Genomic DNA, 23,400 nt, shown 5'->3' on the forward strand with positions numbered 1-23,400 from the left:
GAGGGATGAGCTCATGGAGGGTGGGGGATGGGATTGTTGGTAGGAACATTGTACACCGAAGCCCTTTTATAAATAGCTTTGTAAATCAGGGTGTCTAAATAAAAATTTAAATGCAGATTTAATTTTGTTTTTCTCACTTAGGAGAGTAGACGCACCCACCTTAAAATGTATTTCTAGGGGCCAGGAGAAAACTTAAGGGATACGCCTGGCATGAGCCTGACTTGCTTTGATTCCTGGCCCCACATGGTCCCCTGAGCGTCATTCGGTCAGGTCTGGAGTGGCCAAGGTCACCGCAGAGGCCGAGCAGCACTGGGTCCTTGGATCACTACACTGCACTGCCAGCCCATGTGGCCGAGACTCGCTGGTGAAGCTCCTGAGAGCACCCCTCCCCCAAAAAACAAATTATTTCTAAAGATATGCTTTGTTTGGGTTAGAATTTCAGTGTTAAAAAAGGCATATGCTCAAATGCTTTTATTCTCCCTGGCTTAGCTCTCTTCTCCCAAGGTCTCCTTCTGGGGGTGGTGTACATTGTCCAGTCTGTTCTGTGCTGAGGACAGGGTGGATGGTACCAGGGTCTCCCTGCAAGGATCATCTTGGGACACCTGGAATGTGCTGTTGAGCTGATGGCCGTTTCTGAGCAGGGCTTCTGAGGGTTCTAGGCTGAAGGATTGCAGCCTCCTGGATGTCAGGGCACGGGTCTTAGGGGCGAGTTTGAATAAGGAGAGTGAGTGGTGAGAAGGGAAACACACCTTTTCTAACTCACCAGGGGACAAGAAAATGAGGTTCATCTCGGTGAGGACTCTGGCCACCCCACAAATGCCAATACCGGGACAGCTGACTTTTCTTTACAGCCTTTTTCTGCTTCTGCCTTCACCTGAATGTGGTGTCAAGGGAACTATTTGCAGCTGCGGTTCAGGGACATGTGACTTTGGTATTTATATATTACCTGCCCACTTCATAAAGTGCTAATGAATGTTTGCAGATCTCTTTGAAATCCTCTTATGAAAGGTGCAAGGGGAAGAGGGAAATATTACTATTATTATTATAAGGCAAGAGGTAGCTCGGAATGATGGAGCCTGAAAATAACTGACACGACATTAAAAGCAGCACCAGAAATCATCCTGCCGGCCTCAGCTCCTCCAGCCCCATCAGCCTCCACATTACATATATTACACTGTTTCCCTGACACCCATTCTAATAACCATATAATTCACACATTAAATCACCACTTCCAGGGAAAGGTTGAGCTCACTCATCTCTCTATTGATAGTGACGCCGAGAGGTATGAAGTGTTGAAGGATCTAAAGCTGAGAAGGGCGGTCAATAGAGAAGCCAGATGGAGCCTCTGAATGCCACCGGCTTGGAAAGGACTTGGGAGAGAGCTGGCTGGGAAGCGCCTTAACTTTGGGACAGACTCACAGAAGGGCCATTGCAAAGCTGGGAGAAGTGTGAATCTTCAGTGGTCTGATCCTATTGGTGGCTTAGAGTCTTCCCTGCAGTCACCGAGGCTCACAACATGGTTTGTATCCCTTCATTTTTTTATTATTAATTGAATCACCATGAGATACAAGTTACAAAGCTGATCATGGTCAGGTTTCAGTCATGCAGTATTCCAATACGCACCCCTCCACCAGTGTACATTTCTCACCACCAATGTCCCCAGTTTCCCTCCCACCACCACCCTTTCCCCAGCCTGCCTCTAATGGCAGGCACTTTCCTTCTCTCTCTCTCTCTCTCTCTCTCTCTCTCTCTCTCTCTCTCTCTCTTTCTCTCTGTCCTTTGAGCATTATGGTACTGAGGGGTTATCATGTTTGTTCCTTTAACTGTTTTCAGCACACAGTTCTTATCCAGAGTGATCATTTCCTACTATCTTTGTCATGGGGTCTCTTCTCTAGCCCAATTGGCTTCATTCCTTTTTCTTGATGCTCTTTAGTACTTCTGACATCTGCCCAAATCTCTGTGTGGATCAGAGGTGGCATGTTGGGTCAAAGTCATTTGCTAGTTCTGCTTGAAATGGGAGTAATCGTCTGAGGTTCAGCTTTGAGAATGGTGATCAGTGTGCACTTGCGCCCACTGGGAAGGCAGCTCTGCTCCCTCAGCCACGTGTGCCCATGGGGAAGGAGGAGGAGGGGAGGAAAACTCTGTGGCCCAGTAAGCAGATAGGATTTTTTTTTTTGGCTTTTTGGGTCACACCCAGCAATGCACAGGGGTTACTCCTGGCTCTGCACTCAGAAATTACCCCTGGTAGTGCTCAGGGGACCATATGGGATGCTGGGAATCAAACCCGGGTTGGCTGCGTGCGAGGCAAACGCCCTACCCACCATGCTATTGCTCCAGCCCTGCAGGTATGATTCGGATTCAGTTCAAAGTTGTTTTCATTCCCAGAAGTGGTATTGCAGGGTCACATGGAAGCTCAATTTCTAGTCTTTGAAGAAATGCCCATATTGTTTTTCAAAAAGGCTGGACCAGTCAGGATTGCCACCAACAATGGAAGAGTCCGCACCAGCACTGGTTGTTCTTTTTGATGTGTGCCAGTCTCTGTGGTGTGAGATGATATCTTATTTTTGATTTACATCTCCCTGATGATTAGCGATGTGGAGAATTTTTTCATGTGCCTTTTGGCCATTTGTATTTCTTTTTTGAGGAAGCTTCTGTTCTTCACCGTTTTTTATGAAGTTGGAGGATTTTTTTCTTGTACAGTTCTACTAGTGTCTTGTATATCCTGGATATTAACCTTTTATTTGATGGGTATTGGATAACTATTCTTTCCCATCCTGTGGGCTGTCTCTATATTTTGGTCACTGTTTCTTTTGAGGTGTAAAAGCTTCTTGGTTTAATGTAGTCCAATATGTTTATGTTTGTTTGCTTGGTCAGTGGTGACTCATCCTTAAAGATGCTTTTAGCTTCAATGTTCTGCCTGCATTTTCCTCCATGTACCTTATGGACTTAGGTCTGATATTGAGGTCTTTAATCCACTTTGATCTGACTTTTGGTGCCTGGGTTAGAGAGAGTTTTTTTTTTTTTTTGCAGGTAGCTATCCAGTTTTCCCAGCACCACTTGTTGAAGAGGCTTTCCTTGTTCCACTTCACATTTCACTTCACATAAGTAATCATATATTTGAGAGTCTGTGAAAGAATATTCAACTCTGTTTCATTGGCCTCAGGTCTATTTGTAGAAATGATGTCTGCACCTGTATGTTCATTGCAGCACTGTTCACAGTAGCCAGAATCTGGAAACAACCAAAGTGTGCCCGAGAACAAACAACTGGTTAAAGAAACTTTGGTACATCTACACAGTGGGATACTATACAGCTGTTAGGAGAGATGGTGTCATGAAATCATCATCTAAGTGGATGGTCATGGAGAATACCATGCAAAGTAAAATGAGTCAGAAGGAGGGGGACAGACATAGAATGACTGCATTCATTTATGGAATATAAAATAACATAATATGAGACTGACACTCAAGGACAGTAGACACAAGAGCCAAGAAGATTGCTCCATAGTTGGAAGCCTGCCTCATGAGCTTGGGGAGAAGGCAGCTGGAATAGGGAAAGGATCACTAAGTCAATGATGGTTGGAAGGATCATTCAGGATGGGAGATGTGTGCTGAAAGTAGATAAAGGACCAAATGTGATAACCTCTCAGTATCTGTATTGCAAATCATAATTCCCAAAAGTAGAGAGAGAGGAAGGGGAAAATTGTCTGCCATAGAGGCAGGGGAGGGTTGGGAAGTGGGGAGGATACTGGCGACATTGGTGGTGGAAAATGAGGGATGGGTATTTGATCATTGTATGACTGAAACTTAAACATTAAAGCTTTGTAACTGTTTCTCACGTGATTCAATAAAAAAAGTTGCTTTCATGTGGGACTGGTAGCCAAAGCTGTTACAAAAGAATTGGCGGGCCTGGAGATAGTTCAGGTGGTAGAATGCATTCCTAGCCTATACCTCAATGTTATTTTAGAAGAGTTGGTGGAGCAAGGTGTTTTGGGGGATCATCTGCTCAATAAAACTTCATAATAATAGCAATACCTAATATTTATTGAGCACTTGCTATGCATGAAACTTCAATTGTTCTAAATTTCCTCTCAATGACCATATGGTTGCTTAGTTCCCAGGCCTGAGATGTAGACTTTCTCAAGGTTCTGTACATAGAAAATAAGGGTTGTGTTTGAGCCCATGTCACCTGACCTCTTTTCAGCAGGGTACAACCCCTACTCATGGCTGACCTACATAATCTAGGTAGCAGAGAAGGCCACCCCATTCTGGTGGTTTGCTTAAGCTGTCCCCATCAAGAACTAAAATTGAATATGTTGGTGATTCATTCTCTTCATTTCAAAACTTCAACCTCACATATTGGGGCTACCGAAAACACCACATTTCCAAAAGAGCTGTGGTTTAAAATAGGGGATAATATTTCCTTAGTTTTTAATTATTTTGCTTAGGAAAAGGAATCACAATGAGACAAAAGAAGAAATTTGCAACATCAAACATTAATAAGCTTTTATTTGATGCCAGGCATTTCCTTAATTTAATTCAATATATAGAAGAAATATAGATGTTAATTTTCTTTTTTCAGTTCTATATCATCTTTTTTAGCATCTTAGATTGTTGTCAGTCAACTCTGATTCAGCGGGGGCAGGCTGTGTGCTTGGGGCTTCTTATCTAGAAAAATTCTATGGATTTTCTCTTCATTTTCTTCAAGGCAAGGTTGTCATGTCTAGTGATATGTACGGAGTGTGGGTCATGCCATCATAAACCAACTTTTCGCTGAGCAGTCTATATCTGAGCATAGAGACATGAATTTCTTAAGGTGATGGCAAAGATCATAGAGTTACCTATAGTGATTTCCAATGTGGCTGTGTGAGGTTAACTCTGTTGAAACATAATGGTTGTAAAAAAGTCATTAGTTGGGCTAGAGAGATTGTTCAGTGGGTCAGTTATTTGCCTTTCATGCAACTGACATGGGTTCAATCCACGTATGGTCTCCATGAACACCCGGGAGTGATTCCAGAGCACAGAGCCAGGAATAAGCTCTGAGCATTAAGGGGTGTGGTCCCCAAACCAATAAAAGTCACAGGTTGGGATTAACAGATAGTACAGGGGCATGTACTGTTTAGGCACATACCTTTCATGTTGCCCACCTAGTTTGGTGTCTGTTATCAGGTGGTCTCCTCAGCCTGCTAGGTATAGCCCAGGACTTAAGCAACACTGGGATGGCCTGATACTCCCTCAGGACCCTAGCAATACCACATCCAAAGGAGTTATTGAACCTAAGTTTCTTGTAAGTGGAATTAAACCTAAAAGGTTATGGCAGAATTTACAAAGTTGATGTGTCTGGAGCCACATTTGCAAATAGAAATAGTATATAAGCCATTTATGCGATTAAAAAATTCTTAATAACTTTATTTTTTGAAGGGGAAGGAAAGTAACAATGAATTGGTTGTAGCAATCTATTTTTTATGAAACAGATTCGTGGACCAATGGAGTAGGGTTAAATATCCTTACACACACCCTTAAATATATGATCATTTAATCTTTGATAAGGGAGCAAGAAATATGAAGTGGATCGAGGAAAGTCTTCTTAACAAGTAGCTGTCAAAACTGGACAGCTACATGCAAAAAACCGGGCTCAGACTTCTACCTAACACCATGCACAAAAGTCAGATCAAAATGGATAAAAGATATCAACATCAGACCAGAATCCGTAAGGTACGTTAAAGAAAAGGTCAGCAAAACCCTCTGAGATATTGAAGCAAAAGATACCTTCAAAGATGAAACACCACTGACCAAGCAAGTGGAAGCAAAGATAAACAGAGGAGACTATCTTAAACTAAGAAGCTTCTGCACCTCAAAAGAAACAGTGATCAGGATACAAAGACAGCCTACGGAATGGGAAAGGATATTCCCCCAATACCCTTCTGACAAGGGATTAATATCAGAGATATACAAGGTACTGGTTAAACTCTACAAGAAAAACACATATAATCCCATAAGAAAATGGGGCAATTAAATAAACAGAAACTTTCACACAGAAGAAATTCGTATGGCCCAATGGCACATGAAAAGATGTTTTTTTTTTTTTTAATCACCAAACATCAGGGAGAAGCAGATCAAAACAACACAATGAGATATCATCTCACACCACACAGACTGGCATATATCCAAAAAAAAAAAAAGCAACCAGTGTTGACATGAATGTGGGGAGAAGGGGACTCTACTTCATTGTTGGTGGGAATGCTGACTGGTCCAATTTTTTTGGAAAACAATACGGACATTCCTCCAAAAACTAGAAATTGTGGTTCCATATGACCCAGCAATATTACTTCTGGGAAGATACCCTAGGGGCCCAAAACCATACAGTATAAACACCATCTACATTCCTATGTTCACTGCTGCACTATTTACCATAACCAATGTCTGGAAACAACCTGAGTGTCCAAGATCAGATGAATGGATAAAAAACTAAGGCTAAGGCAGATCTACACAATGGAATACTATGCAGCTGTTAGGAAAGATGAAGTCATGAAATTTGCTTCTAAATGGGTGGTCATAGAGAGTATCATGCTAAGTGAAATGAGTCAGAAAGAGAGGGACAGACATAGAATGAAGACACTCATTTGTGGAACATAAGATATCATAAAATGATAGTAACACCCAAACACCCAAGGACAGTAGAGACAAGGGCCAGGAATATTGCTCCATAGTTGGAAGCCTGCCTTATGAGCTGAGAGAGAAGGCACCTGGAATTGAGAAGGAATCACTAAGTCAATGATGGCTGGAGGGATCGCTTAAGATGGGAGATGTGTGTTGAAAGTAGATAAAGGACCAAACATGATGACTTCTCATTATCTGTATTGCAAACCACAATACCCATAAGTAGAGAGAGAGAAAGAGGAAAACTGTGTGCCGTATAGGTAGGGGGAAGGGTGGGATGGGGGTGGGGGAGGGATACTAGGGACATTGATGATGGAAAATTTGCACTGGTGGAGGGATGGGCATTCAATCATTATATGATTGAAACTCAAAGATGAAAATTTTGTAACTGTAGCTCATGTGATTCAATAAAAAATAAAGAAATTTGTCTGTAAATAGATGGACTTGGGGAGTATTATGCTGAGTGAAATAAGTCAAAAGGAGAGGGACATGTATAAGAAGACTGCCTTCATTTGTGGTATCACTGTATCACTGTCATCCCCGTTGATCATCGATTTGCTTGAGTGGGCACCAGTAATGTCTCCATTCATCCTAGCCCTGAGGTTTTATCTATTTAAAAATTTTTTTAAACGTTTTTAATTTTTTAAATTTTATTGAGTCACCGTGAGATAGTTACAAGATTTCATGTTTGGGTTACAATCGCACAATGATCAAACACCCATCCCTCCACCAGTGCACATTCCCCACCACCAATATCCTGGGTATACCCACCACTTTCCCATCCTCCCCCTGCTTCCATGGCAGACAATATTTCTCATACTCTCTCTCTACTCTTGGGCATTATGGCTTGCAACACAGACACTGAGAGGTCATCATGTTTGGTCCATTATCTACTTTCAACATGCATCTTCCATCCCAACTGGTTCCTCCAGCCATCATTTTCTTAGTGATCCCTTCTCTATTCCATCTGCCTTCTTACCTCTGCTCATGAAGCAGTCTTCCAGCTAGGGGTCATCCTCCTGACCCTTGTATCTACTGTCCTTGGGTAGTCAGCCTCATGTGATGTTATTCTATACTCTACAAATGAGTGCAGTTCTTCTATGTCTGTCCCTCTCTGACTCATTTCACTTAGCATGATACTCTCCATGTCTATCCATTTATAAGCAAATTTCATGACTTCATCTCTCCTAACAACTGCATAGTATTCAATTGTGTATATGTACCAAAGTTTCTTTAACTAGTCATCTGTTTTAGGGCACTTGGGTTGTTTCCATATTTTAGCTATTGTGAACAGTGCTGCAATGAATATATAGGTACAGATGTTATTTCTACTGTACTTTTTTGCATCCTCAGGATATATTCCCAGAAGTGGTATTGCAGGGTCATATGGAAGCTCAATTTCTAGTTTTTGAAGGACTGTCCATATTGTTTTCCAGAAAGTCTAACCCTGAGATTTTAACAGCCTCTCTTTACTCATTCTTCCCAGTGGTGCCGCATTGGAGGCTCTTTCAGGGTCAGGGGAATGAGACCCATCATTGTTACTGTATTTGTCATATTGAATATGCCACAGAGAGCTTGCCAGGCTCTGCCGTGCGGGCAGGATGCCCTTTGGTACCTTGCCAATTTCTCCGAGAGGGAGAACTAAGTTATAAAGGGTCGCATGGCAGCAAATGCCCTGGTGAAGACAGCCAAGCGTGGGGGCAGGGGGCAAGAGACTCCTCATCGCTCTCTTCTGGGCGCTTCATTTTATAGTATCTGTATTTTGGACATTAATAGGATTACATGGTGCCAGGGGCTAGGGTGTGGCTGCCTAGCTACTGGAAAATGGGGTATCTGGGTGGAAGAGGCCAAGTCCTGATTAGAGGAGGCTTGGAGATCTCAGCCCTGGGTCCCGCACACCTGGGTTCCTCTGCAGGTTCCTTCATGCATGAGGCTCGTCTGAATGTGTGGAGAGCAGCCTTGAGCATGGCTGTGGCTGGGTTCTGGAGGTCTTCAGCTGCCAGGGCTCTGCTCAGGGCAGAAAGGGGAACTCAACCCGCCCCCCTCTGACGGGTCCCGGTGAAGACAGCAAGGCACAGGGGCAAGAGACTCTGAATGTCATTTGAGGTATATGAAAAATATATAGTAGAAGACTGATATCCATGGTAAAGGAAAACGGGTTAGGAGGACTGGTCAATGGTTGAAACTGACAACACGTGGGCAGAGGGTAGGTAAGAGAGAGAAGAGACCAATATGACAATAATAGCTGGGAATGATCACACTGGACAAGATCTGAGGGTTAAAAGTAGGTAAAGAGTTATTCTTGATAACCTTTCAGAACCAATATTGCAAACCACATGCCCAAAAGCGGGGAGAAAGACAGAGACAGAAAAGAAAAGCACCTGCCATAGAGGCAGGGAGGGGGTGGGAGTGCGGGGAGGGGGGCCCTGGTTATGGGAGGGAACCTGTGGACACTGGTGCTGGAAAATGGACACTGGTGTAGAGATGGGTGTTAGAATATTGTATGACTGAAATCCAATCATGAATGGCTTTGTAATGGTCTGTCTCACAGTGATTCAATAGAAATGCTTAAAAAATACAGTCACAGAATAACATCCTTTCCCCAAAGCTCTTATCTCTTAGTTGTAATTTAGCTTTCAGTAGTGCAATTAATTATTTAAACTCTCAACTACCCCAACTAAACTAAAAATTCTTTCAGGGTAGGCACTGCATTTCTTAAATTCACTGTTTTGTCCTCTCCACACACCATGCCCAAGGTCTGGCTCCTTGAGGACTCTCGTGATGCATTTTTAACAAATACTTGAAATAAGCAAAGAGGCAATGATTTCTCTACAAGATCCTAGACAAACAGAATGAAGGGAATTTAAAACAAGAAAGAAAATGTCATAAGGTCAGCTTTTAGTTTAATTCAAATTCTAAGAGAATAAGAACAAAGGGATTCTAGAATAGACTAATGCACCATGTAATAAGATTCAGAAAATTTCAGAAACATGGAAATACCAGCATTTAGACTCACATATGACTCAGACGTGAGCAGACTTTTCTTAACCACCTCAGCCTATTAAGCCAGCATACAGAAATGAGGAAAAACTGGAGATGGCGAAGAGAAATGATTATTGTGAGGCACGTTCCCTTTCTCTTGGGCCTGAAAAATTAACTATGAGTTGGGCGTGGGAACATTTGGTGGTAAGAAAAGCATGAAGCCCGTAGGACCCAGAATTTGTATAAATCTGTCTTCTAAGTAAGCAATTGAACTCTTACGGAAATTCCAGTAACTCAGTAAACATCAATTAAGTAAAGTTGATCAATGAGTCAACAAATATTTATGCTTTCCACACTCTATGGGCTGCAAATACCATGGGAAATAAGGCACCTGTGGCCTCTGTCTCTGGAGGGTTCTATCCATCTCTTTCTGCCTTGCCTTTCAACTAAGTTCAGTTCTGAGGACAAGGTGGAAAATAAAATACAGCGTTCAGGAATATAGAATAAATGACAGTTAAGGTGGATCAATGACTCACTTATTAGGTAACTCGTTCTTCCCACCCTCGTGCTTGGAGATGATGGAGAAAGTATGTCAAAGAGTTCTCCAATATTGACCCCTTCTGAGGTGTAGAGTGGAAACTATTCATCTGCAAAAGAACATGAAATATAAACATAGTATCTACTTGCTGCTAGTATTAGGTTTCCATATTTTGTATTTTTTTCTCAGTCCTGAGGAAGCCTTTCATTTCTGGCCCTATCAGTTGCAAGAAGACAATAGAAGGAGACTCTGGTTGGAAATCAGAGGATGCAGAGTTCAGAGAATTTACATTTTGGATGAGTTAAATTATGCTCCTACAATAAATTAATCATGTTATCTCAGGGACTTAAGCTTAACAAAGTTTTAGTTTTGGTCACACAATGTTTATTGTGTGTTGAGAAAGAAATCCAGTTACTTTCATCTTGTCATTCCATAGTTTCACCAGGACATCCAGTTTGGATTTCTAGGTGATTTCTGATTGCCAGGACAGTGGAAGAGAGACCCAACATTTACTCTCATCCTGGAGGGACCCTTCACATTCCATGAGGTAGAGCTGGTCATAGAACTTTGCTTAATTGATTGGAGGGATGCTTGGGAAAGAGAACAACTGGATAGAAATGAACTTTATAAAAACAACCACCACACAGATCAGGCATGTAAGACATCTCTGAAATATCCAAGCAGAAGCGCCCTCTAGGTAAAGTGCATGGGTTGGAAATTGTGTATCTCAAACTTGGCTGCATAAGAATTCTCTGGGAAAGATGGTTTAAAATGCAGGTTCTTGGGACTAGGGCCATACTTCAGTGGATATGGTACTTGAAAGAAGCTGGCATGGTTTTGATCCGTGGCATGCCATATGGTCCCCTGAGCCTGCCATGAGTGATCCCTGAGCATGGGGCCAGATATAAGACCTGAGCACCACTGGGTGTGGCCCCAAAACTGAAAAAAAAAAAGTAGTTTCTTTGAGGAGGCTGAAGAGATAGTTCAGTGGGTGACACGGGTAGCCCAGATTTGATCTCTGGTACCACATATGGTTCTCTGAGCCCTGCCAGGAGTGATGGAGCCAGAAGTAAGTCCTGAGCACCTAGAGATATGGCAGGGGAACAAAGCCAGTTATTTGATTCTGCTCTCAGAGACTCTAATTAGATAAATCTGAAATTATATTTTGGAACCCTAGATTTTAGGCTCCGCAAGGATCATCATTTGATAAACACTCATCTAGAACTTAAATCCAGCAGCATAGGCAAGGTATACTTAGTGCCATTGGAGGAAGTGCGATGACCTATAAAAGGAGTAGAGAAGGGGAGGATGAGGAAGGAGAAAATATCCAGTCTAAAAAGTCAAGCAGGGGGGCTGGAGTGATAGCACAGCGGGTAGGGCGTTTGCCTTGCACGCGGCCGACCCGGGTTCAAATCCCAGCATCCCATATGGTCCCCTGAGCACCGCCAGGGGTGGTTCCTGAGTGCAGAGCCAGGAGTAACCCCTGTGCATCGCCGGGTGTGACCCAAAAAGAAAAAAAAAAGTCAAGCAGGTTCCAAGGAAGATACTGCAATAGGAAAATGGGGAGCAGAGGTGCCCATTTATGGTCAGTGCTGCTGAGAGATTGGTGTGGGCAGGGAGGAGGACCAAGGCAGCTTGTGTTTGGTGGCAAGCCAAGACCTGGAGACTTACACCTGAGCTCCTGTTATAGAGTGAGTGATGATACAGTGTTTGAGGAAGTTTGACTGTGCAGAGGCAGCTGAGTGAGGCAGGACGGGATCTGAGGGATTTAAAAAACATCTCGAAGTGAGGCTTGAACGTGATTATAAGCTACAATTGGAAGGAGCCAATTGTAGAACTTAGAGTGAAGAAAGAGAAGATAAGAGATTATCACTAATGTTCCGAGCTGGTGGGAGGAGAGGGGAGTATTTAAGTACAGCTAGGCTGGATATGTATTTGCTTGGTAAAGAGAACTCTCCTTCATTGTGATAGGAGGGAGGGAAAAAAAGGTGGGTATCAGATGATTGTAACCTTGGGGGGCCATGACATATCAGAAAGTTTAAATATATATGCAGTAACCCATCCTAGCCCTAAGATTCTGTTTCAGTTGCTCCTGGGCATTAGGCTGTCAAATGAGTTCTCTGACTGATTCCTTTTATTTTTATTTTTTAAGGAATGAAGGATAACACGTAGCTCTCTTTTTAAAAAAAGCTTTGAGTTATATGAGACATGTTTACTATGCTTTTTCCCTAATGTGCAGCTGAAGCTGTCGAGGTTTTCATTGTTTTGGAATGAGACAAACTTATGGTTCTTCTGGATTCTTAGGTTACAATTTAGATGGTATTTCCTTAGGGAAGACTTTCAGGACAGTTAAATAAGGACCCCTGGTACTTATTGACTTTTATTTTCTTACTTAGTGCATATCTTTCTCATTGGATTGTAGCTGTGTGGCAGTGGTTACGTGGGTCCTATTTACTGCCTACTGGAGTAGACAGACAGTGGCAAATCATAATGTTTTCTGCGTAAGTGCATTCATTAGGTCGTGATGAGGCAGGGAAGGTGCAGATCGTTGGATACTGTGCTGACTTTGGGCATGTCTGATTCTGGCTCCCACTGTGTCCAACCACGGGTGAGTGCACCTCTGTGTGTTCTCTGTGCCTGAGGATGCAGAACTCACCTAAAGTGCTTTCAGAACAAAGCCCAGGGAATTGCCACTGGAAGGCAAGGCTGATTGCAATGCAAAGAAATGACAACATGGAGCATGACTTGTATAGACAACCATATTAATTTAGTCTGTAGTTTCAAATTGTTTTGCTTGATTATAAAATTCTGGATTGTTTCTCGATGAGTACAGGTACTAACAAAGAAAGGCTTCTCATAAAATTATGCATGAGAATAACAGGAAGCTTTCCAATCCACAGCTAAGTTTTCATACTTAAACTGCTCATATAAACTTTGCTATAGCAGGATATCTGCTATAGCAGCCTCCATCAAACTGTGTGTAATCACAGATTGATCCTTGTTTTAGAGTTGGAGTGTGATTGTCATGTGTGATGCTAATTCATAATTATACATCCCAGGACTCTGCAAATTTTTCTGTTAATATTTTATGTTTTAAGGGCTATACCACTTCTGTGTATGTCCATATTGCTTTAGACCAAAAGAGTGATTGACAATACTATAACAGTTGAGCATGGTTGTTATTTCCTTCATTGCATGGCATAAATGCACTGACTTAAAACAATATACACTTAGGGCCATAGGGATGGTTTAAAGAGCTGGAGCTTATGTTTTGCCTGTGGGAACCCCAGGTTCAATTCTCAACACTACCTGGTTCCCTAAACCACTCTGAAGAGTCATGCTGGGAATAACCCCTGAGTACTACTAGGTGTGGATCCTAACAAAACAAACCAACATATGCTTATGATGCTATAGCTTCCATGGGTGAGAAGTTAGTTTCTCTGGGTCCTTAGTTCAGGATCTTGCAAGATTACAATCAATATATGAGTAAGAGAGCCAGGAGGTAGTACAAAAGATTTTGTGCTTCCCTTGCATGTGCCCAACCTAGGTTCAATTCCCGACACTACATGAAACTCTCCAGGTGCAGCTCCTAAAGTCCTCAGCATCTCCAGTGTGGTTTGGGTACTCTCCAGGACTCCAGAGTCCGAGTAGCATCATGTTCTTGGGTCCATGCATTGAAACCACCAGACAAATTGATCAGGAATCCTTGGCGGAGTTCCTGGGCCATCTGGGCATTCTTGGGAGTCCTCTTCCTTCAGAGTATATATATATATATATATATATATATATATATATGTATGTATATACATATATACACACTTTATATATATACACATATATATACACTTTATACATATACATATATATAAAGACAATAGTCTCCTCTTTTCTGAATCTTGGAAGCCTCTTCCAAATTTAAATGTTTGACAGCAGATTTATTTCTTTGCAGCTCTTGATTCCTGGCAGCTAATTATCATCCAGCTCATCCAGTGAGTTATCAATTGAGGGCAAAGGAAAGGATGATCATTGTTTATGGAATCACACAAGTCAGGCCCACCCAGGATCATTCTTTAATTCTTTCCATCTCAACTTATTAAACACCTTAATTTCATCCACAGACTCTGTTCAAAAGTGTCATTCAAGGCAACATAATCACCAGAGTGATTCCTTAACAAATTCCAGGCCCTGCCCTTACATGAAACAACAGTATCAAAGGAAAGGGGAAAAGATAGGACTGTTTAGTCTAAAGGTGACAAGTGGATAGCCACACATGCAGAGACTATCTCTGATACAGGAAAACTTGATTTAACCTTCACAGGAACCATAAAACAAAAATCCAAAGAAGAAACACTTAGAAGAAGGGGGGAAGAAATTGTGAGAGCCTCTAGGGAAAATCATCCAGAGGAAAATGCAGAAGGTCACATAAAGAAAGAGTAGTGGCAACCCCCCTCCCTCCCCCCAAAAAATAGATGGACAGTAATGAAATCCCAATGTCCTAGATATGAATGGTCTGAACACATCTATCAAAAGGCCCAGAATGGTCCTCTGGATAAAGGGCAGGACCCCACCAATGTGAGAGACCCAAGAAACTCATACCAGGAGCTGGAGATAAAGTACAGATGTTCAGGTCTTGACTAGCATGTGCTTCAGGCCCTGGGAACCACATACTGTTCTCAGAGCATGACCAGGAGTAATCCCTGGGCACAAAGCCAGGAGAAAGCCCAGAATACCACGTGGACCGTGGCCCAAATGTTGGACACAGAGAGCGGGGCAGGAGCGACTCCATCATGCCCGGTTCCTGCTCCACGTCCTGTTTTACTTAGACCTTTTTGTTTTTCTTAAAACCCCCACTTCTCCCCGCCTTCCCTCCACCATCTGCGAGGGAAGGTCATTTGGGCTGATAACTCGGCCTTGGCAAATAGTTTCATAACCGCTATTTACCATCCATAGAAGCCACCCAGACACAAGCAGGGTGGGTAGCCGCCAGAATGTTCTGGAAACACGTCTAGATCACCTATCTGTAACTGCTTGTTTGTACTATTTGGGTATGTTTTCTTCTGAATTATGAAACTTGCATTTTCACTTATGTTTTTGTTAAAAGTCATAAATGCAGTCTATGATGTCAGCACTGACTATAAAATTTGCGGCTTTTCCCTTGTTCGGGGTCTTGCTTGGGCCTGCGGGCCTAGAAGCTTGACCCCAGGTAGCTGGCTTAATAAACTCCGCTTGTGTGTTGCATTACTGGATGAACTCTTTGTGCGGATTGAGAGGGGGGAAATTATCGACACTGGACCCTAGCACAAACTCTCCCTCTCCCCCACAAAAATAAGAAGCTACAGTTTTCCCAAAGAGCACAAAGAAGAAAGTTTCATGAAACAGCTAGGAGACTCCGGGCTGTGGGGAGTTTGGGAGCAGGGCATCCCCAATTTACCACATCCTTAGTGGGAGATACCCCAAAAACAGGGGCTTTAGGATGCTCCAAAGTGCTGCTGTCTGGCTGTCTGTCCAGGGGTGGGTTCTGTCAGGTACACACACACACACACACACACACACACACACACACACACACACACACAAACACCCTAGTAGGTCACCTTTAAACCCCAGCCTTGCTCCCTCCCATTGTAAAGTCACAGTATCTGGGTGTGGGTGGCCTTTCTCCCCAAGCTACTCCAACTCACTCCTCACAGATTCTGTTTGGGTATGTCAACTGTAGCTATCACCAAATCTGGCCCTCTACTCGAGTTTGTATGTTTGTGTTGTTTTATTTTCTTTGTGTGTGGAGGGGGTGGGGAGGAGAGGTGTGTGGGCACAGTGACATGAGCTAGTGAGCTACATCTGGCAGGGCAGTGCTCAGGGGCTTACTCCTGGCACTACACTCAGGGATCACTTGTGGCGGTGCTTAAAGGACAGTTGGCAGTGCCGGATTGATCCGAGGTCATCCACGTGCAAGGCAAGTGTCTTACCTACTATAGTATCCCTCTGGCCCTTTTCATTAGTTTTTAGTTACAGTTTACAAGAATAACTTTTAAATTTTCACCATCCTTTATGTGTTGTAAACCAAGTTTTACTCATCTACCATGGGTTTGCAAGACTGTAAGATTTCAGGGACGCTTCACGCTTCACACCTCTACATGTGTATGTATAAGGCTCACTGCAGGAGCCCCCCAACTTCCGGTACCACACAGGGTCAGCATTACCCACCATCCCCATTCTTGCCACCATCCTTCCCTCTGGCAAGCACCATGGTTTTCCTGGGCTGCTATTGTTGTTTCGCTCTTTCATTTGCTTTGCTTATTTATATTCCGTAGATGTGTGAAATCACTGAATAACTGTCTTTGACTTCCTAACTGCTTTCATTAGCGTTATCACTTCAAGCTCCATTTTTCTTATCTCAAGTTATGACCTCAAATTCTTTAACAGCTGAGTAGTTTTATTCGGAGTATGAAGAGAACACAGTTTCTTTATCCAATAGAGCCTTATATCTGTTATTGACTGGACACATCTAACGTCAGCTTCCATTATGTCTTAAGATATGGTATAGCTTCCTTTCTTTTCTCTTCCTTTCTCTTTCTTTGCCTCCCTTTCCCTTCCCTTCCCAATCCTCCCTTCTCCAACGCCCCTTTTTATCCATCCCCTGTCTCCTCCCCTCCCTTTGCCTCCCCTCTCTCTCTCTCCCCTGTCCTGTCTTCTCCCTCTTATATCCCCTGAAGGTGGAAGGATGAGGAGTTAGGCCCAATCCGCAGTGCTCAGAGGCTCTTCCAGGCTCTCAGTTCAATGCCTTACCTTGCCTGTACTATTTCTTTGGACCATAGTTTCTTGGCACTTATCTGTACAAGCATATATGTTCTTCAAGCCTCCAGTGGAGACCTCCATGGAGTTACTACGATTTCACATGGTCCACCAAAGGCCAGCATACTCCCTCCTTTCCTTGTAATGAGAATTCTGTTGAAATGGAATTCAGTCTTCCTGTGAACTCATATGAACCCTTCGAAGACCACATTATCATCCTCAGTGATAGGGAAATGGAAGCAGAGAGCAGACAAATAACGGGATCAATATTTCCTAACCAGGAAATGAATGTCTGAACTGAGATTTCAATGCCTGCAATTTCATTCTAGAGTCTGTGTTCCCAACTTCTATCTTTATCACTTTCTTCACCTACTATCATGCACTTTTTATAGGGGCCTTTTCTAGTGACACTACACCCTGGGTTGCAGGCCTGATATCTCTGTGACCAGGCTGCAAGATAGGGCTGCTTAGTCTTGCAGTGCCGAGCCAACAGGGTTACCCAAGGTGCCATGTGGTGCCAAGATCCAAACTTAGAACTTCATGCAGGAGGGGTATGCTTTCCGTTCTTGTGAGCTTCTTACTGGCTTTATTTTCATACCTTTCTTTGTTTTTTTTTTTGGGGGGGGAGCAGTGTCAGGTACCAAACATTGGGCTTTACACTTGCAAGAAAGTTTTTTACAGCTGGAGTCACATTCTCACCCCTAAAATATGTTTTTCATTTTGTTTGTTTGTGTCCCTGCATCAGTTTTGGGGGTTACCAACATTATTCTTGGCAGTGCAACAAAAACCATGTGGTGCTGGGGATTGAACTTGGGCTCTGCGCATGCCTGGTATACACTTGAGCTCTTTGAGCTCTCTCTCTCTCTAGCCCCTCATAACAATACATTGTGGGGTTTTGTTTGTTTGTTTGTTTGTTTGTTTGGGGACCAAATATGGTGGTACTCCGGACTGCTCCTGGCTCTGTGCTTCTTTGGCAGGGCTCAGAGGACCTTATCAGAGATCAAACTTGGCTCAGCTGTGTGCAAGGTAAGAGCCCTACCGACTGTACTGACTCTCCCGCCCCATAACAGTACATTCTAAATGTTCTCTGAATATGCTGATGTGATTCATGATGTACAAATAATTCATAAGGTATTCAATGAAAACTCTGAAAATTCACATAAAAGTTTTTGAAAGTGAACATCCAGCCTGGTGACTGAAGTGGCCACTAAAATGACCATCTCTCCTCTTGTCTAAGCCTCAGCAGGCCTGTTGATTAGCTTGTTACCAATATTTCTAATGCCCGCTTAGAGATGCTTTCCCAATAATGGCAATATCACAATCTTCCTGAGGATCAGTTGCGTGACACACATTTGCAGCAATTGTATTAATAATTCATCAGATTTTTTCCATTGATATGCAAGTTGTTATTGTAAAATTATTCAAAAATTGTCACATTTCTATAACACCAATGAAGACACTGAAATAATCGTGATTTTTATCAGAGACAAATTTGATCCTATTCAAACATAAAATTTCTGATACAGATGCCTGTTCTCAGAAGAATACTAATAGATGTCTCACCCATCACATGCTTAGATTTTATCAGTTGAAAATGTCTCATTGTCAAGAATTTTTCCAAAGACCCTAAATCAAAACAATACCATTGCAATTTTCCATAATACTCTTTTATTTTTCAAAATGAAGGGTCAGAATATTTCTCCACATGAATCCTTACATTTTAATCAGAATCTAAAAAGGTAGAACTGTGAGTGGGTTTCTTTGAAACATATTCTTAAAATAAAGAATTTCCAAGGAAGATTTCTAAAAATTGTTAAATATTCACTATGGTATAGATTCAGTAAAACTGATAAAAGAATAAAAACTGAATTATCTACGTTTTAGAAAAGATTAAAAAAAATCTTGAACAGTGTTGCTTTATTTGGGAGAAAGGATAAAAACTTGCTTAAAGGATCTGGAAATGATACCTAAAGGAAGCATAATTTCCAGGATAGCTTTATAATCACTTACTCTGTGATCCATAAAATAAATCTTAATTATTATGTTAATGCCTGTCTGTTGAGTATAAGTTAAAGGCAACAAAATTCTCTAGAAGGTTTTCATGGAAAGACATTTCTAGTACAAGGTTTCGTACTTTTTGGTATGACTAATTTTTCAGATGAACGTTTGGCAATGATTAAAATATTAAATTGATATAAAATTCCTCTTGGTGATTTAAGTGAATAACTCAGACTTTCCAAGAGATGTTTCAGGGGAGAGAAAAAAATTCTTTCTTGAAAATTCAAGTTGAACTTTTGCAAATAATCACAAAAGTGGAAAACCCCGTCATCAACTCCTACAGAGATGATGACATTGGCAAAATTGTATTTTATCACCTGTAACTTTGGAGAGCATTTAAAGTTTGTTTTCCTGCATCAGTAATAGAGGGTTAATTAAATGTATAACTCACATAATTTAGATTTTCTAATTTTTGAGGGCTCCTAATAAAGTAACTATGCAAGCAAATGGCAATATTTGTCAGAACATGAATTTAAACTCGGGTTCTATAAATATAGGGATGCTCTGAGTAAACTGGATCAGAAAAGGGTGTTCTGAACCAGAAAGAATAAAACAAAGAAGGAATCCAGTGGACACAAATCAAAGGAAAATGAAGTGTAGGTGAATTGAGGATTTATAGATATCTTTTTTTAAAAATTTCTGTCCAGGAGAAAAACATTACAGACATAAGATGAGACTTGATAAGGTAATAATCACTTACTATAATCAAACTCTGAGCACTTCAACCAGAAATTGCTGAACACCAGGAATGTGCTATTAGGCATTGTTGGAGCAATTGATCGCTTCCATCATTATTTGTGAAGCTGAAATTTCACAATCAGAACTTATCACACCACATTATGAGGCCTGCTGAAATTTAAAAATTTGGAGGGACAAATTGGCTGGATGATTACAAAACTGTAAGGCTATCATTTCTGAGTTGAACGACAGGGAGTGAAAAAAATCATAATGCACATACATTATCTCGGAACCCCATGTTGGGATAATGCTTATAAATCTGACATTAGGCATGAAGAAAAGAAACAAATAGTCTAAAATATCTGGTAGTTTTGGAACAACCAAACATTTCTAGCTGGCAGGGTGGAAAGCACTTCTCTTTCCATGAATAGAAAGTTATGAAATGAATGGTTCATTCATTAATCCAACAAGTATTTATTGAGTGTGTACTACATGCCAGGCTCCCTTTTTCAGGAAAAAGGGAAAACACTAGTGAGGTCTAGTGTTACCCCAGATAATAAGGTAAAAATATTTGTGTCTCAAAAAAATATTTGTGACTCCATGCACAAAAAAAACATAAACTTTAAGCAGGAGACTTTCTTTGCTGCTGTGGGAAGCAAGTCTAGATACCAGGTAAATACTATCAAACCTCCAATTAAATTTCTTTTTTGTCACGAAAGTTGTAGTTGACTAATAAATGCCAGATAGTTACATAGGCTTGTTTTTATTTTTTTTTATTTTTATTTTTTTAATTTGCAAAGTTATTTATGACTGAGTTTCAGGCACACAATGTTTTACTATGACCCCTTCACCAGTGTCCACTTGCCTCCACTAACAGGTCCCACATTTGCCTCCCACCCTCCAGTCTGCTATGAGAGGTGCTTTTTTCATTTTCATTTTTTTAAATTTTAATGGAGAGCCTGGGAAGCTACTGGGAGTATCTAGCCCACATGGCAGAGTCTGGCAAGCTACCCACAGCGTATTCTATATGCCAAAACCAGTAACAATAACAGGTCTCATTCCCCTGACTCTGAAAGAGCCTCCAATCATTGGGAAAGACAAGTAAGGAGAGGCTACTAAAATCTCAGGGCTAGGATGAATGGAGACGTTACTGGTGCCCACTCAAGTAAATCGATGAATATAAACATATATATATATGTTTATATATATAAAACATATATATATTTTTTGACTTGTGATTTCTAATACTGCTGCTGTTTATGATAGGTTTCATAAACAACACTCTACCACATCTCAGCACCACCTCCTCTTCCCACTTGAATGCTTCCCTTCACCATAATTGTCCTCTCCCTGTCCTGTCTCCCAGCCCCATCAAGAGGCCTGTTTCCTGCTGAATACCACTTCAATTGTTCTTTGTTTTCATTGACTTTGGATAGTCCTTATTCCACCACTATGTTTCTTTATCCCACGTATGGGAGAGAACATTCTGTGTTGGTCTCTCTCCCTCTGGCTAACTTAGCACAATACTCTCCAGGCCTCCAGGTCCCTCCATGTAGCAGCAAAATCCACCATCATGTGCTACACAAGTGGATAGAATATTGATCCCTTACCATTGCTAAAAGTTTGAAAAAAAGAAATTTTAAAGGATGACGTACTTTAAATAAAGTGGATTCTGCCAGCAACACATAGGTTGCTTTCTATCAAAATTGCACCTGGTAGTTCTTATATCCTCCTCTCCAGATTCCATTTCTCAGGGAACTCTATGCAGGTGTCTTCTGAAGCACTCACTATGATAACAAACCTGCAGCACAGCTCATGCCAGCTTATTTGATTCTGTAAACGTCGAAATGTACAAACCACTTATTCATAGGGTGCCACTATTGAGATCTGGGCACTGAGGCATGGCGTCTATATACTCTATTTCTCTTTCTTAGTCCACCCTTTCTTAACTTAACAAATGTTTCAAAATGTTCACATAAGTTTACATAAGGCATTATTATAAATTCCAAAGGAGGGAAAATTTTATCCCTCCTCTGGGTTGACGGGAATCTATTATCAATATGTTCTTGATTTCAGAATTATGATTTAGAGAGAAGAGGAACACAGCTGTCCCATGTTTAACAGCCACAGTGAAACTCAATTGCAACATGGACCAATACAATAAGAAATATTTGGGCACAGGAGATGACTCAAATAACTGGAAGATAAGCTTTTCATGTGCAAAGCCTGTGCTGAAAGAGAGAGAGAGAGAGAGAGAGAGAGAGAGAGAGAAAGAGAGAGAGAGAAAGAGAGAGAGAGAAAGAGAGGGAGCTTTCTGTACTCATCATTCAAATTTACTGGAAACATTATTGCTCTAAAAATAAAGTTGATTAATGAGAAAATAATTATTGCTATGATTTCCTTGGGCTAAACTTCTGGAAATATAGCTGATGGAATAAAAACAGTGGTTTATAAGGTACATGGAGGAAAATGTAGGCAGACATTGCCTCCATGACTTTGAGGCTAAAGGCATCTTTAACGATGAAACACCACTGACCAAGCAAGTGGAAACAAACATAAACAAATGGGACTACATTAAACTAAGAAGCTTCTGCACCTCAAAAGAAACAGCGACCAAAATACAGAGAGACCCCACAGAATGGGAAAGAATATTTACCCAATATCCATCTGATAAAGGGTTAATATCCAGAATACACAAGACACTAGTAGCATTGTACAAGAAAAATACCTCCAATCCCATCAAAAAATGAGGAGAAGAAATGAACAGGAGCTTCCTCAAAAAAGAAATACAAATGGCCAAAAAGCACATGAAAAAATGCTCTACATTGTTAATCATCAGGGAGATGCAAATCAAAACAACAATGAGGTATCATCTCACACCACAGAGACTGGCATGCATTAAAAAGAACAAAAACAACTAGTGCTGGCGTGGATGTGCGGAGAAAGGGACTCTCATTCATTGTTGGTGTGAGTGCTGACTGGTCCAGCCTTTATGGAAAACAATATTGGGCATTCTTTAAAAAACTGGAAATTGAGCTTTCATATGACCCCACAGTTCTGGCACTATATCCTGAGGGTGCAAAAAAGCACAGTAGAAATGACATCTGCATGTATATGTTCATTGCAGCACTATTCACAATAGCCAGAATCTGGAGCAACCCGAGTGCCTGAGAACAGATGACTGGTTAAAGAAACTTTGGTACATCTACTTAATAGAATACTATGCAGCTGTTAGGAAAGGTGAAGTCATGAAATTTGCTTATAAGTGGATGGACATGGAGAGTATCATGCTAAGTGAAATGAGTCAGAAAGAGAGAAACAGACATAGAAGGACTGCACTCATTTGTGGAATATAAAATAACATAATATGAGACTGACACCCAAGGACTGTAGAACAAGGGCTAAGAAGATTGCTCTATGCTTGGAATCCTGCCTCATGAGCTGGGGGAGAAGGCAGCCGGAATAGAGAAGGGATCACTAAGTCAATAATGGCTGGATGGATCGTTCAGGATGAGAGATGTGTGCTGAAAGTAGATAAAGGGCCAAATGTGACAACTTCTAAGTATCTATATTGCAAATCATAATGCCCAAAAGTAGAGAGTATGGGGTAAATTGTCTGCCATAGAGGCAGGGGAAGGTTTAGGATGTGGTGATGGGGGGGGTGGGGATTCTGTGGACATTGGTGGTGGAAAATG

The 23,400-nt window shown here is 41.5% G+C and overlaps 2 long non-coding RNA genes across 2 annotated transcripts in view; both read left to right on the forward strand.

Moving 5' to 3' along the window:
• The window catches only part of LOC129405070 (uncharacterized), a 158,657-nt gene that overhangs the window by 85,166 nt on the left and 50,091 nt on the right, over window positions 1–23,400 (forward strand). The gene's annotated exons all lie outside the window — the stretch shown is intronic.
• LOC129405071 (uncharacterized) lies at window positions 1,277–22,100 on the forward strand. Its single transcript, XR_008630288.1, has 3 exons — window positions 1,277–1,519; window positions 17,947–17,995; window positions 21,782–22,100. It is a non-coding gene; the product is annotated as an uncharacterized LOC129405071 (long non-coding RNA).

The sequence above is a fragment of the Sorex araneus genome, chromosome 5, assembly GCF_027595985.1.
Source record: "Sorex araneus isolate mSorAra2 chromosome 5, mSorAra2.pri, whole genome shotgun sequence".
In the NCBI taxonomy this organism is placed as follows: domain Eukaryota; kingdom Metazoa; phylum Chordata; class Mammalia; order Eulipotyphla; family Soricidae; genus Sorex; species Sorex araneus.